Here is a 16950-nt window from a genome sequence, read left to right as displayed (position 1 = left end):
AATAGATGTTATCAGACCACTACTTCTCTGTGGCAGAAGCTTCTCAGCAGGGCTTTCTCGAACAATCACAGCTGGCCTATCTGAGATCGGAAAAAGGCTGAGCCCTATGTGGGCAGGCAGTTGGTTGCCGACTTGATGTGTGTAGTAGACATGCATTGTATTTGTCTGCACAGCTTTCCACCCTCCCCCACCCCCACCCCTTTTGGAGAACTGAATTGCCCTTCCCTAATTCCTCATGCCTTAATTCCTTAGAAGCGAGGATGGGACCGGTTCCTGGAGAAGGACATTATGCTTGATAAAGTAGAGGGTTAGTGAAAAAGAGAAGGCCCTCAACAAGATGGATTGACACAGTGGCTGCAACAATGGGCTCAAACAGTGATTGTGAGGATGGCGCAGGACCAGGCAGTGTTTTGTTCTGTTGCACGTAGGGTCGCTATGAGTTGGAACTGACTCGATGGCCCCTAAGGATAACAACTACAATTCCTGTTGTGCTGGTGGGCCTGACAATCGCAGTACCCACCCCCAGGCCACAGGCAGCTGAACCAGGTTTAGCCAATCTGAGTTTCTCATGCTCCTGGCCACAGTGATTGGCTCATGGTTGGACATGTGACTCTAGCTCACCCAATCAGGGTGCTTTCCTGAGTCTATCTATGGATGCTACAGGAGAGATTTTCTTTTTCCTCTGGGATCACTAAAGGGGGATGGGAAGCTGTGTCCCTCCCTTTTCCCTTCTCCTACAGCAAGTTCTGTGAGAAGTCCAGCCAAAAGATGAAAAAGTCACTGGGAGATAGACACAGAGACAAAAAGAGAAAGGCGGATTGTATCTCCTGAATCCCTTGAAGTCCCTGAGACCAGCTTCACGCTGGTGTTCCAAGTTCCATGAGGCAATAACTCCCTATTTTGCCTGATGTTAGTTTCAGTTGGGTTTCTGTCATCCCCAAACAAGGGGCCTTCCAGATGCAAGATTTGAAGGCTTTGGAAGGACAGCACTAGTCAAAACCATTTCCCTCTCAATGCCTGAAGTTCATCCATTTAAATTATCCTCCCACTTCAGCTTTCAGCTGTCTGTGTGGCAGCCTCCTGGCCAGTCACTCAGCCTTCAGTGGCCCTAAATCTCCTGCAGGATCAAGTCCAAGCTCGTGACAGTAACCCAGGAGGCCTGCTATGGCCTGGACCTACCCACCTCTTCCCGTGATCTTCCTCTCCGTGTGTAGCACTACGTCCTATAGTAACATAGAACACTACATGATTTGATGGCACCATGACTTTTGTTCAGGCTCTTTCCCTCCACACTAGATAGCCTCCCCACTCTATGCTGGTCATTCTCCATTTGCCCTTCTCTGTCCTGCTCTGGGCCCCAGGAGGCTGACTTCTACTTGCCTCACCTCCTCAGCTTGCTCTCTGGCTTCCTGTTGCATTTTCCCAAAGTGAGGTAGGTGGGAAGGAGAAAGACCCTTCCTACTTGATGGTAATTGACAGCTCCTGCACGGCATCTCACCCATGTGTTAGTAATGGCTCCCTCCCCTTGCTCGTCACATCTAAGGGTGATAAGGGTTCCCCATTGTTGCTAGTACCACCCTGGGTACCATCACCATGTTTTGTTTCTCTGAAGCACTTCTGTAAATAGTCCCTTCACTGAACTCTCTTCACTTGCCCATTTGAGGGAGGATGCTATTGTTTCCCGCCAGGATCTTGACCATGACACCACCTTCTAAGAGAATCTGCCCATGGCCTGAACTACCCACTGTAAGCCATTCCCAAGTTCATAGATACACACACAACCGATTGGACTTAGATCAGGGGTGGAGACTGGCCTCACACAGACTCAGCCAGATTCTCCTTCTTGAGAATGAATTTATTCCAGGAGACCCCAAGGCTGAGACAGGCGGTGTTAGTGGAGGGTTGCTACTTTGCACAACTTGCAGGGGTGGGGGGGCACCATTCAAACTGTTGAGTCCCACCCCCCAAAAAAATAAATAACCAAACCCACTGCTGTCAAGTCGATTCCAACTCATAGCGACTCTGTTAGTTCCAGGGGATACAAATCCACAGACTACACCCCATACATATGCCCTCTTGAGTTGTGCAGCATGACAGGACTGTGTTGTCCCTGAGGGGTCTTCCAGCACCACCTACCGTAGGAGTTAAGCAGGAAGAGAGCAGAAAGGAACAGATACGGTGACAAAAGGCACAGAGCCCCAAGAGAAAGAGCTGCTTGACATCAGTCCACTTCCCATGAGGCCTGGCTGTATTTCCTGCTTCTGTCTGGGAGATGCCCTGTATCTTTTCATTGAGTTTTCAAAGTTCGTTGAGCTAGTGTAAGTGGGCTTCTGTTCCTAACAACCAGTGGATGCCAGAGATGGCCAGGCATGCTTTCCCCCCTCTTTCTTTACCTAGATCATACCTACTCTTCTTCGAGACTCAGCTCCAGTGTCATCTCCACCAGGAAGCCTTCTTAGAACCCCCAGGATGGCCTAAGGGCTCCCGCTCTGAGCCTCCCCAACCAATGTATGCTTTTATTCGTTCAACCTTATTGCATGTTGAAGTCTTGTTTATAGGCCTGTCTCCTGCCAAACTCTCAAGTGCTCTGCTGCCCCCAGAAGGTGCGGAGGGGGCAAGAGGCCCCCTGAAACTTGTCTAGTTCAAGGTTAAAAGACAGGGAGTTGGAAACAAATGTAATACAGGGTAAACTTTTCAAGACTAAGTCTCAGAAGGAAGTGGAAACATAAGCAGGAGTGTGTCCTCAAGGGGACTGTGAGCCACGTAAAGGAGTTTGACCTTGACCCTGAGTTCAGTGATGAGCCCTTGAAGAATTACAATCAGGTGGACATCTGCTGTGGTGTGGAGGATGGATGGAGGGGCCAGGACAGGAGGCATGGGAGACCATCTAAGAAAGTGACATGGTACTGTAGGGGATAAGCGATGGCTGACTGAACTAAAGTGTCCAGAGAATGTCACAAACAGGACTTGGTAATTGACTGGAAGTGGAGGTGAAGGAGAAGAAAGGTGACCCCAGGTTTCTGGCTGAGAGTATGAGTGGTGCCACTTTCTGAGACACAGGAGAAGAAGCTGGGTTGGAAAGTAGGAGTTGATGTCAATTTGGGGCAGACTGAGTTGAGATGCCAGAGAGATGGGCCCAGTGGACAGCTGGACGTGAATATGGAGTTTAGATGAGAAGGCAGAGATAAAGCTTTGGGAGGTCCTGCCATTGAGAAGGTAATTGAGGCTGAGAGAATTGGCCATGACTGCCAAGGTCAAGGGGTGGAGTGAATGAATTAGGCCGACCAGTGGGGACAGAGACGGCTGGTTGAATTGGGGTCATCACTCTGTAGCCTCCCAATTGTGTGGCCTTGCACGAGTCTCCAAGCTTCAGTCTCTTCGTCTGTAAAATGGAGATGATAAAACACCTTAAATATCTAACTTGCACAGTTGGCAGGACAGGTGCCTGCTCCAGTGTGAGCACTCAGTAAATACTGTCATTGTTGTTACCAGCTTTCAAGGAGCATGGAGTCCGGCAGAGGAGATGGAAGAGGAACACCTTGACCAGGAGGTGATTCAGAGTTAGGTCCAGGCCAGAACCAAATGACAAAGTGCCATGGATGATCACAGGAGGAAGAGGTCACACTTGGAAGTGATGAGGACAACTTGCTGGGGCTTTGGTGATATTTGAATTTACTCCTGGTTTAATCAGGAATTTGATAAATAGTGATGGAGCATATGGGCTTTAAGAGGAAGAAGACCCAGCTTGAGAGGGATGGACGAGGGGCCATAAAAGGCTCATTGGGTTGATAAATGGTCAGATTTAGGCTATATATGAAATAGGAATGTACTTGTTTCCTGGGGGTGCCATAACAAAATGCCACGAAAAAGGTGACTTAAACAAGAACAGACATTTATTGTCTCACAGTTCTGGAGCCTGGGAGCCTAAGATCAGAGTGTCAGCTGTGGTGACTCATTTTGAGGTTTTGGGAGAGAAAGTTCTATACCTCTCTCCTGGCTTCTGGTAGCTCCAGGAGTCCCTTGGCCTTTAGCTTCAGCATCATATGTCATCCTTCCTCTGTCTCCCTGCCTCTGGATATATTCTCCTCTTTTATAAGGATACTAGTCAAGTCAAGAAATTCAAACAACATATTGCATTGGGCAAATCTAATACAAAAGACCTCTTTAAAGTGTTAGAAAGCAAAGATGTCACTTTGAGGACTAAGGTGCACCTGACCCAAGCCATGGTATCTTCTATGGCCTCATATGCATGCAAAAACTAGACAACAAATAAGGAAAACTGAAGAAGAATTGATGCATTTGAATTATGGTGTTGGTGAAGAATATTGAATATACCATGGACTGCCAGAAGAATGAACAAATCTGTCTTGGGAGTACAGCCAGAATGCTCCCTAGAAGCAACGATGGTAAGACTTCATCTTACTTATTTTGGACATGTTATTAGGAGGGACCAGTCCCTGGAGAAGGACATCATGCTTGGTAAAGTAGAGGGTCAGCAAAGTAGAGGCAGACCGTCAACGAGATGGATTGACACAGTGGCTGCAACAATGGGCTCAGACATAGCAACAGTTGTGAGGATGGTACAGGACCGGGCAATGTTTCCTTCTGTTGTACATGGGGTCACTATGTGTTGGAACCAGCTTGATGGCACCTAACAACAAAAACACTCAAGGTCCTCAGGTGGCACAAACAGTTAAGTGCTCAACTACTAGCTAAAAGTTTAGCAGTTCAAACCCACCAAGAAGTGCCTCAGGAGACAGGCCTAGTGATTTGCTTCCAAAAGGTCACAGCCTTGAAAACCTCATAGAGCAGTTCTACTCTGCCCACATGGGGTTACCATGTGTCGGAATTGGCTCGAGGGCAACTAACAATAATAACAACAGACTCATAAACCAACGAAACCACCTCCACAACCAGGATGTAAGGATGCTAATCATATAAGGGAGTCCTGGTGATGCAGTGGTTGTACTTGCCTCCTAACTGAAAGGTTGGTGGTTTAAACCCACCAGCCACTCCACAGAAGGAAGGTATGGCAGTCTGCTTCTGTAAAGATTAAAAAAAAAAAAAAAAAACCCGTTGCTGATTCTGAATCATAGCGACTCTAGAAGATAGTATAGAACTGCTCCATAGGGTTTCCAAAGAGCAGCTGATGGATTTGAACTGCCTACATTTTGGTTAGCAGCCAAGCTCTTACCCACTGTGCCACCAGGGCTCCAGCCTTGGAAACCCTCTGGGGCAGCTCTACCCTGTCCTATAGGGTAGGAATGGACTCTACAGCAATAGATATTAGTCATATAAAATTAGGACCCACTCTACTCCAGTATTAATTAATGTTACCCTAACTGATAACATCTTCAAAGATCCTATTTCCAAGCAAGGTCATGTTCACAAGTACAGGGGATAGGACTTCAGTGTATCTTTTTGGAGGACACAATTCAACCCATAACAATAGGTAAGAAAGGCAGCATATGGAGGACCTTGAACTCTATGTGAAGCCTGAACTAAATCTGTAGGCAATGAGGAGCCACTGAAAGTTTGTGAGTTGAATAAAGAAGGGGAGAAAGTTGTCTGCTAAATGTTGGCAACAGGTTAATCTTCACTTTAATGCCTGCCAATTTAATTTTAAAATCCTGGGCTATTTATCTCCCCAAGGTAGGCCATCTCCCCACTCAAATCTCCAACGACATCTGTGTATAGATGAAAGATACAAGATGACCCCTTGCAATAACATGTGCAGGGCTGTGCCACACAGCTTGCTGGGTGTTAAAGAATCTCATGGTCACCAAAGCGAAACATTCACAACTAGGTTTTATTTTAGCTATGCCTGTCCTTAAGACTACGCAGTGACCATTTGGAAAAAGATAAAATTAGATCCATAGTTCACACCCTACCCCAGAATAAACTCCAAATGGACTGGTGTTCTAAGTGTAAAAAGTAAAGCCGTACAAGTACTGGAAGAAAAGACGAGTGAATTGTTTGTCATCTGAGAGTGAAGAAAATTGTTCCAAAAGTGGCTAAACAGTCAGAAGCAATAACAGACTAGACTGAAAAATTAGAGTGTCTCAAAGAAACAAAACTTTTGTATGATGGAAAACAGATTAAGCAAAGTCAGAAGGTAAATAATAAAGTGAGAAAATGTGCTTGTAACTTATACCACAGACAAGCCTCCCTGATATACAGAGAACCCTTTAAAATCTAGAAGACAAAAATTTAATAGAAAAAAAGGTCAAAAGACATGATCAGAAAGTTCACAGAAAAAGAAATGCAAAGCACCCTTAAACTTATGAAAAGATGACTCAGGCTCCCTTGCCATAAGGGAAATGCAAATGAAAACTACCCTGAAAAACCATTCCTCTCCTATCAGATTGGCATAAATCCCGAGATTTTACAGCATGTTAGGCTGGCAAGCCTGTGCGGAGCAGACATTCTCATATACTGCTACTGGGAGGGCAAAATAGTATAACCTTTATAGAGAGGTATTTGGCAATAACTGAGAACATTACATATACATTGCCCCTTTGGCACACTGATATCACATCTAGGAATCTACCCTGAAGATAAGATACACTTCCACAAACACACACACGCACTACACATGCAGAAGGTTATTTATTGTGCATAATAACATTATTTATTATGGCACTATTTGTAAAAGCTAAATATTGCAGACAACCCAAATGTCCATCAATAGAGGACTGGCCAACTATGGCACAATGGAATACCATCCAGCTGTAAAAATGCTAATGTTGTTAGAATTTCCAGAACAAGACAGAAGAGATGCCAATATTAAATCAAAGAAGCAGGTGTAGACTTATAATGCTAGACTCAAACTGGGAACTCCTAATGAAAAAAGCAAGCAAGAAAGAAAAAGACTCAATTTCCTAGTTCTGAACCCTGAAATAGCTTAGAAGCAGATACACCAGTTATATGAACACAACTTGCACCTAGGCTTGGTTTCTAGATACCATCCCTCACTTGCAAAGGGACTGTGATTGTTGTTAAGGAGCCCTGGTGACACAGTGGTTAAGCACTAGGCTGCTAACCAGAAGGTCAGTGGTTAGAGGCCACTACCCACTCCATGGGAGAAAAATGTGGCAGTCTTCTTCCATAAAGATTACACCCTTAGAAACCCTATGGGGTAGTTCCACTCTGTCCCATAGGGTCGCTGTGAGTCAGAATCGACTCAGTGGCAGCAGGTTTGGTGGTTGTTGTTAGATGCTTATAGAGTTGACTTTCAACGCATAGCAACTCCATGCGACAGAGTAGAACTGCCCTATAGGCTTTCCTAGGCTGTAATCTTTACAGAAGCGGATCTCCAGGTCTTTCTCTTGCAGAGCCTCTGGGTGGGTTTGAACCGACAGCCAGGACTCCTTTTAAAGGAAATAGGCATAGAGAATTGGCTGCTTGCAGAAGTAGGGCAGGAAAAGTACAAGTGTCAGAGAGCAAGGAAGAGCTCAAGGACTGATGGTGACATGTCAAAAGGACACAGAAGCCGGTTTGGATGTGCTCCCAGTGGCAAAATTTGAGGAAACTGACCATAAAAAAGGATTTCTGTAATTTAATGTAAAATATTGACTGAATAAAAATCCATAAGTTCAAGGGATGCTCACATTAGAAGAGAGTGAGAGAGAAAAAGAAAAAAAAAAAAAAAACAACTATTCCCACACCTTACTATGAAAACTAGCAATTAAAGAAAAAATACATATATATCATTTATACTCTCGTTTTTGGATGAATTGTGGTTCATCTCCAGCTAATGATGGAAAGCTCTTTTCAGAAAAAAAAAAAAAAAATGCCAGGTAATAAAAATAGAAGGAATGATAGAACTAGGAGAATCCCCATTTTGCAACTACCAATGAAATAATTATCTCAGGCAATAACTGATCATCAGCGGATGCTTGTATGGTGACAAAGTCTGACCCAAGAGATTACTTCTTAACTCACCTCTGCAGTGGAGAGAACTGCCTGTCATTACTTCAACCAAGTGATTAAACTTAGCATCACTAAGGTGGGACAACCTGACCTCAGGTACCTCCTGATGCAATGCAGCATAATACATACGCCATCACTTATGAAGTGTCTGTCTTAGTCATCTAGCGCTGCGATAACAAATACCACAAGTGGATGGCTTTAACAAAGAGACATTTATTCTCTCACAGTTTAGTAGGCTACAAGTCCAAATTTAGGGCATCAGCTCCGGCGGGGGGGCTTTCTCTCTCCGTCAGCTCTGGAGAAAGGTCCTTCTCATCAGTCTTTCCCTGGACTAGGAGCTTCTCCGTGCAGGAATCCTGGCTCCAAGGGAGGAGCTCTGCTCCCAGTGCTGCTTTCTTGGTGGTATGAAGTCCCCCGTCTCTCTGCTTGTTTCTCTCTTTTAGTCTCAAAATATTGGCTTAAGACCCAATCTAACCTTGTATATCTCGTCAACATAACTGCCGCTAATCCACTGCGTTAGTATTATGGTGATAAGATTTACAACACACAGGAAAGTCATATCAATCACAAAATGGAGGACAACCCACAACACTGGGAATCATGGCCTAGCCAAATTGACAGATATTTTGGGGGGACACAGTTCAACCTATGACAGTATCCTTGACAAAAACATCTAATCTGGATATAATGAAGCCTTGGACCTAACTCCCAGTTTACAAGAAACATGGGGATGGGTGAGGAAGTTGAATGGCGCCAGGAGGAAACGATCAGACAAATCCAGAATGCAGGGCCTTGCACCAGACTGTCCTGGGCTCTTTTGAAAAAAAAAATCAATGCCAAAAGAAAGGAGTAGGGGGCGCTGTTCCACCTTGAAGGAGACTAAAGAAACAACAATAATAAAAACCAGTTGCCTGTCATTGATTCCCATTCATGGTGACCCCAGGTATGTCAGAGTAGAACTGTAGGGTAAAACCATGGGATTTTCAATGGCTGGTTTCTCAGAAGTAGATTGCCAGGCTTTTCTTCTGAGGCACACTTTTGGTTAGCAGTCGAGTGTGCTCACCAGTTGCACCACCCTGGGACTCCAAAGAAACCATAAGCAAATGCAATGCTTGAAAACTGGCGGGATCTTGATTCTAAAAGAACTATATAGGCATTTTGAGAAAATTGAAAAAAAATATGACTATGGACTGGATATTTGATGATATTAGGGAATTATTAATTTTCTTGGGTGTGGTAATCATATTATAGGTACATGGTTATTTAGGAAATATCCTTATTTTTACAGATACAGGCAGGCTCAAGTATGAAATGTCATGATGTCTGTGATATACTTTCAAAATATTTAATCAAAATAAAACATACACACATACCCGTTGCCATCGAGTTGATTCTGACTCATAGCGACCCTACAGGACAGAGTAGAACTGCCGCATAGAGTTTCCAAGAAGAGCCTGGAGGATTTGAACCGCCGACCTTTAGGTTAGCAGCCGTGGCACTTAACCACACACACATAAAAAAAAAAAAAAAAAAGCTATGCATAAAAAGATAAAGCACATATGGCAAATGCTAGCTACTGTTGACGTTAGGTGGAGGATAGATGAGTGCTCATTGGACATGGTTCATTCCAGTTTTCTGTTGGAAACTTTTCATTACAAAAAGTTGAAAAATATTTGATTAAAAAAAATAGAATATGCAGTGAAGGAAAATCTGAGATCCTGATCACAAGTTAGTGAGATCCCTGGGTTCTACATCTGGCTTCACCTACCTGGACCTCTCCTTCCCCATCTGTAAGACTGAAGGACTGGCTGGGACTCGATGGCACCTAATATTGGGAATGGCAGACTTGTATTCACTCATCATACACTTTCTGAGCTCCCGTGATGTGTCAGGAGTGAAAACGGGGAGGAGAGGAGGGTCCCTGCCCTGGGGTGGGCCGTGCTGTACTGGGTCAGAGAGATGGCCCCCACTAATGGCTGTGTGGCCCTTACCATGGTACAACCCCCCTGGGTGATCGGTTCTCAGTTTTCTGTAATATGGTCAATAATTTCAACTGGCAAAATCCCTATGCAAATTAAAAGGGACAGATATGTAAAGCACCTTTACCATATCTGGGTCTTCGTAAATGTTCAAAAGCACTACAGCCTCAGAGTGGGCTTTCTGTGAGTATCCAGAGAGAACATCAATGCAGAAGTCATCTGGATTTATGGAGCAGTGACCAAATGTCAGATGTTTCATTAATAATCAACCTGCCGTGTGCATTAGCACAGCCCACCTGATAGAAATTAGACTGGCACCGCCTGGGGTTTTTTTGTTTTTCTTTCAGCACCTAATGCTGCTCGTGACTATGAAAAAGAGAAAGGACAGGATTCTGTAGCTGTTAAATATCTCTGCTGAGAAATAACAACTCACATTTAAAACATTTTAGCATTTACAAAATGTTTTTGCATGTGTGTTATCTCCTTTGCTACGTAGAAGGACCCTGAAAGGCGTATGATCCTTAGCCCCATTTTACAGACAGAAAGTCTGAGGCTTGTTGTTAGCTGCTGTGGAGTTGGCCCCTGACTCACAGTGACTCCATGCACATCAGAATGAAATACTGCCTAGTCCTGCGCCATCCCCATGATTGGTTGCTTATTAGACCATTGTGATCCACAGGGTTTTTGTTGGCCGATATTTGCAAGTAGGTCACAAGGCCTTTCTTCCTACTTTGAGTCTGGAAGCTTTGCTGAAACCTTCTTGTTGTTGTTAGGTTCTGTCCGGTCAGTTCTGATGTATAGTGGCCCTATGTGCAACAGAACAAAACACTGCCCAGTCCTGTGCCATCCTCACAATCCTTGCTATGTTTGAGCCCATTGTTGCAGCCACTGTGTTAGCCCATGTCATTGAGGGTCTTCCTCTTTTTTGCTAACCCTACTCCTTACCAGGCATGATGTCCTTCTTCAGGGACTGGTCCCTCCTGATAACACGTTCAAAGTTCCTGAGACAAAGTCTCACCATCCTTGCTTCTAAGGAGCATTCTGACTGTACTTCTTCCAAGTCAGGTTTGTTCATCCTTCTGGCAGTCCAGGAGGCTAAAGGGCCTGCTCAAGATCATGCAGCTGGTGTGTGGCAAAGCCGGGCAGCAATCCCAGGTCTGAATATCAGAGTAATGCTTCTACTTCATCTAAGTGACTCTGGGGAGTTAGATGTGACCTGCTCCTCTAGCTGCCACGAGGATTTACATTTTGTAAAATAGGATCTAGATTGGAGGCAATCAATGATCATCATTGTGAAGAGTTTTGAGTAAGAGTTAGGAGGCCAGGAATCCAGTCCTGCCTCTGCTTCTTGTGAGTCTGGTGAGTCTCTTTCTGAGCCTCATTTCTCCCTTCTGTGACTTCAGGTGGCTGAGTTGGTGACGGGCAGTCACCCTGCCTCTTCCGGCAGCCTTGCCAGTCTCCTGCTGCAGGAAGGCCTTGGTGCCCCTGCCCTGTCCACTCAAGCTGTGACACGCAGATACCAGGCAGGCCACTGCTTGGGCCAAGGGTGAGCGCCCAGAAGCTCTGCACTTCTCTTCCCCTGTCCAGCTCATCTGGCTGTGAGGAGTCAGAAGCAGCTGACTCCTGAGTGGAGCTCAGCACCGCGAGGTGCGGGACATCGCGCCTGGGGTCTGGCAGGTAAGGACCCCACCATGTTCCCTGAAAACCAGTCACAGGGCCCCTGGGAAGGAAGCCCAGGCACCTCTTTCCACCTGTTAAAGTCCAGACCCTGATTTCCCACCAGGGAACAGGTAAGGTTTAGAACAAGCCTCCATTTACAGGGCAAAAAACAAACACAATCTTGTACTCATTCCAACTCATGGCAACTCCATGCGTCACAGAGCAGACCTGCCTCATAGGGTTTACTTGGCTGTGATCTTCAGAGACAGATTGGCAGGCCTTTCTTCCGTGGTACTGTGGAGTGAGTTCAAACCACCAACCTCTCAGTTATTAGTGGAGCACAAACCGTTTGTACCACACATGGTGGGTTTCCTTTTTACTTGAAGAAAACTAGTGCAGATTTTCTGAAGAGGATCCTTGGCTGAGAAGTCAGTGTGGGGGTAGAAGAAGTAGAATGGACTTGCTGATCATCTCTTTTTTTCCTAACTCTAGAAATGGGTCCCTGGTGTCTGCGGTTTGACAGCCCTGCCAGGGCTGCGGGGAGGTATTGGGCAGGATACGCCCAACTGGGATGCAGTCTCTTCCATGCTGTTCTCCCAGACCCCCTACCAGGGTGAAGCATGCCTGCTTCCCCACCCAACTTCTGTAAACCCTTCTTTCCTGTCACCCTCCCCAGGAGCAGCCATGTGATGAAGTGAGCACACCCAGAAGCACGTCCCCATGGTCTTCCACCAGAGTATTGCCCACCCCATCTTGAGATCCTTGGCAGGAGGGTAAGTGGTGGAGTACCCAGATTGGGGGAGGCAGGTATCCCCTAGATGTGTGGTTTGCAATAGCAAAGGGGCAACAAAGATCTATTTGAACTGAAAAACATTACACACGAGACAGCAAGAGAATGAAAAAGAACACCAAAAAAGTTAATGTTGAGAGTAGGAGGGGAAGTACATATTCTTTTATTTTCTTCTTTCTAGTCTGATCATACATTACTCTAGTAATTTAAACAATAATTATATATACATAATTATGGTTTGTTTTTTTTTTTTACTGTTTTCAGATGGGTTTTAGTAGACGAAAGGGAAACAGGAGCGCCACCTCGTGGCAGCATATTTTTTTTCTGTCACAGGATTCCCCCCCCACCCCCGTCACGTGGGAAACCGGTGGCGTAGTGGTTAAGTGCTACGGCTGCTAACCAAGAGGTCAGCAGTTCAAATCCGCCAGACGCTCCTTGGAAACTCTATGGGGCAGTTCTACTCTGTTCTATAGGATCGCTATGAGTCGGAATCAACTCGACGGCAATGGGTTTGGTTTAGTGGGTTTCTGTCACGGGATTGAGTAGAGACAGCAATGTCATCGCTGCCCAGTGGCAGGCAGTATTGGTATGGGAGCACCCTCCACCTCAGCTGCCAGCAATCTCTGGTTTGGAGCCTCAGCTTAGGAAGAGCTCTGCAATTCCCAATGGTTTTCAGCTTCCTGCTTGCTACTGGATTTGATTCACCATTCTGCACACTTGCAGCAAGCCAGCAGGAATTGTTTTCTCTTTTTTTTTTGCCTGAAGGTGTGCCTAGAGGAGACCACCGCAGTGCCCAGCGGGTTCTCTGGGAGTCCCCAGAAGGCCAGGAACACAACCACCATGTCCATTCCCTGGGCTGGTGGCACACTGGCTGAGCTCATTTTTGTTCCGTTCTGTGGTCATTCTGAGCCATGGCCAGAAATGTCCCCAAGGCCACACCACTAATGCGAGGTGGTGCTAGGACCAGAACCTGGCTACTGACATCCATGCAGCACAGCACACATACACAACCTCCCAACGCCCACCCAGAAAGGCATGTTCCCCACCCTCCACCCTGCCCCCACCCTCCGCCCTATCCCCACATGACCTCCTGACCCCATCTGCATTTGCCTGAGATATTCCTGTGGAGGGCTCAGCATATTGCCTGGCCCTTCTCAAAGGCAGGTCACATTTACCCAGCCCTGCAGGCCAGCATTGGCTGAGTGTCAGTCCTTGCCTACTGAGCGAGGACCCCACAACACTCCTGTCCTCAAGGAGCTGCTGGTCAGATGAGAAGCAAGCTGAGAACCCATGGGTAACCAAGCAAGACAAGACTCCAAGGATTGTCATGTTGGGAGCTGGATCCTGTAGACCATGGTAGCCTCCATGGTTATGAGGAGTCTGGGAAGGCTTCCTGGAGGAGTTGAGAGCTGCATTGGGCTGTGAACAACAGGTAGGATTTGAATAAATGAAGGAAGAGACTAAAGAGAAAGAACATTCCAGGCAGTGAGAACAAGAAAGGCAAAGGCAGAGGTTGGGATTTTGTCTCCAGCAGGAAAGGACACAGCATTTCAGGTGAGGACAGTTGGAAGGCAGGTAGAAGAAGCCATGGCCTCAAACACCTTTCTGACCTTATTCCGTATAGTGGATGACAGCTGTCTTCTCCTGAACCTGTTTCTTCCTCTATTCTTAGTCCATGTGGTTTTGGCAGAAGGGGGTTCAACAGTCAGGCCTGGTCAGCGAGAGACCTACATCCATCCCTCTGGCCATAGTGACTGGCCAATCAGAGTTAACTCCAAGACTCTTACTGAAGAAAGAGGCTCCCTTTCCACTGAAGTTTCTAAGCCTTGTGATACTGGCAGCCATCTCGGCCCGAGGATACAGCCAAGGCAAAGAAAGTAGAACTGAGAGATGGAGAGAGGTTCATTCATTCGTTCATTCTTTAAATACATTAGTGTCTGCCATGTATCACACACTTTTCTCAGTACTGGGGATTCAGCTGTGAGCAAAACAAACATGATCCCTGCTCTCATAGTACTTATATTCCTTGTGGGAAGTCAGATTAAAAAAAAAAAAAGTGAATAAAATATTTTCAGGTAATTATGAATGCCAAGTAGAAAAAAGGACAGGGTGATGGAACAGAAAGTGAGTGGGGTGGGGAGGCCCTACTTTTGTTGATGATACAGGAGGGTATCTCTGCAGAGGTGGCATTTCAGCTGAGACCTGCGTGACAAGGTTAGGCCATCCAGGCAGAGAAGACAACAAAAGCACATGTCCTGGGGCAGGAATGAGATTCCAGGCAACATTATGTGAACACCTAAATCCAGCTATGCCTGAAGCCAAAATTTTCAGTGACATGAACTAATTGTTTTATTGTTGCTATTGAACTAGTTTAAATTGGGTTTCCGCAACTTGCATCTGGAAAAGTGCTGTCATTTGAAAGAGTCCTGGGCATTGTGAAAAAACACGGAATGCCAATCTGAGGCTGAGATGTTTTGTCCCACAGGTAAAAGGAAATCATTGATGGTTTTTAAACTACGGAGGAATCTTCCTGAACTTGCTTCTTCTTTCCTCCCTGGGCTCGTCTCTTGAATGTCCTAACCCTCCCCTCCTTCCTCCAGTCTCCATGCTCCATCCATGTTGAACTTGGCTGTTGTCAGTTTCCTGATGGTTCAGCCTCCAGCTCTTTCACTTGCTTTTCCTTTTCCTAGACACTCTTCCCTACCCTCCTTCTCCCAGCTAACTCAGCCTAGGTATCAGATGTCACTTCCTTTACTGGCCCTCCAAGTCCGGGTCCATTTCTCAACGTCCCAGTGCTCCTTGCCTACATCATGCTTGCCTCCATCACAGCACTTACCATCCCAGATTGTGAATTCCAGGTTCTCATCTGCCCTACCTGATAGACCAGGACAAGCTCGTGAGGGCACCTGTTTGGCTCTGGTTTGAAATGCTAGCATCTGGTATCTGGCAGATATTCAAGGAAGGGAAGGAAGTAGGACTGGAGGATGGAGGGAGGAAGGAGAAGGATGGAGAAGTGGAAGGCCCGGCACCATAAGTATATCCCAAATGTGTTCACTTCCTGCCGCCCCCACTTCTCACCCTACCCCCACCTCTTCCTTCCTCTAAGATACCACTGTCACTCGCTGACTATGGCAGCCCCCTTCCTTGGTCTTTCTGCTTCCCTCCCACCCATTCTCCACACAGAACCAGTGATCTTCTAAACCCCAAAGGAAGTCCTGCCCTTGCTTCAGATCCTCCAAAGGCTTCGCTGTTGCTCACTGCTCTTTGAATAAATCCCACCCTCTTTCCCCGAGTCCTACACAGTCCCATGTGACCCCACCCCTGCAGTCCTCACCAGTGCCAGCCCCTATCATTCTGATCTCAGCTGAATTGTCACTTGGTTGGAGGGGCCTTCCTTGACCCCCCCCCCCACTTCTGTCACTTTTTATCACATCCCCTCCTGTTTTATTTCCTTTAAAGCACTGATCACCACCTGCAAGTGTCTGTTTACAAGTCACGGTCAGGCTCGCTGGTGGGTAAACTTCAGGGAGCAAAGCCTCGTATGCTCTGTTTGCCACGTACTCCCTCCACATGCTACAGGACCTGGGCCACGAAAGGCACCACAGTAATGTTGGATGAATAAATGAGTACGCACAGGGATGCGTACTGATTCAGCCCTTGGCAGAGGCTAAATGAAGGCACTGACCCCAGGGCTGCCCTCTAAGGGGAGTGGTGTCGGTCCTGCAGGCCACCCTAATGGAGCCGTGAGGGAACAATGGGCACAGAGGCTGGGGCCACACCTAGGAGATGGCAGCCTGAACACTGCTGTCCCATGGAAGGGATCCCAGGGTGGCTCCAGGAAAGGCCCTGCCTTCACCTTTACAAAGGGAGATCCTGAGTTGGTTACTGAAGGCGAGGCTTGTTGTTGTTGTTAGTTGCTGTTGAGTCAGCTCCAACTCACTGCGACACCGTGTACAACATAAAACTTTGCCTGGGCCTGCACCATCTTCATGATCATCGGCATGTTTGAGTCCATTGTTGCAGTCGTTGTGGATTTTGATGAGCCTGGGGGGGTTCATCTTCTGGCACTATATCAGACAATATTCTGTGGTGATCCCTAGGGCTTTCATTGGCTAATTTTTTGGAAGTAGATTGCCAGGTCTTTGTTCCTAATCTTAGTCTGGATTTCAGCTCCACTGAAATCTGTCCGCCGTGGGTAATACTGCTGGTATTTGAAATACAAGTAGCACAGCTTGCAGCATCACAGCAACAAACAAGCCACCACAATACAACACACTGACAGACGGGTAATCAAAGGGGGAGGCTAAGGACCTTAAAGTCAGATTATAATCTTAGAGCAGTGGCTAGGATGTATCTGTGTGATATACAAAAACCAAGCCCATTGCCATGGAGTTGATTCCAACTCATAGCTACCCTATAGGACAGAATAGAACTGCCCTATGGGATTTCCAAGGAGTGGCTGGTGGATTTGAACTGCCAACATTTTGGTTAGCAGCCATGCTCTTAACCAGTGCGCCACCAGGGCTCCCTTCGTGATATACGCCTTCATATTAGAAAACACCCCCAAACAATTAAATGCCCCAAAGGGAG

Source organism: Loxodonta africana, chromosome 9 (assembly GCF_030014295.1).
Source record: "Loxodonta africana isolate mLoxAfr1 chromosome 9, mLoxAfr1.hap2, whole genome shotgun sequence".
Lineage (NCBI taxonomy): Eukaryota > Metazoa > Chordata > Mammalia > Proboscidea > Elephantidae > Loxodonta > Loxodonta africana.
This window is presented reverse-complemented; position numbering follows the sequence as displayed.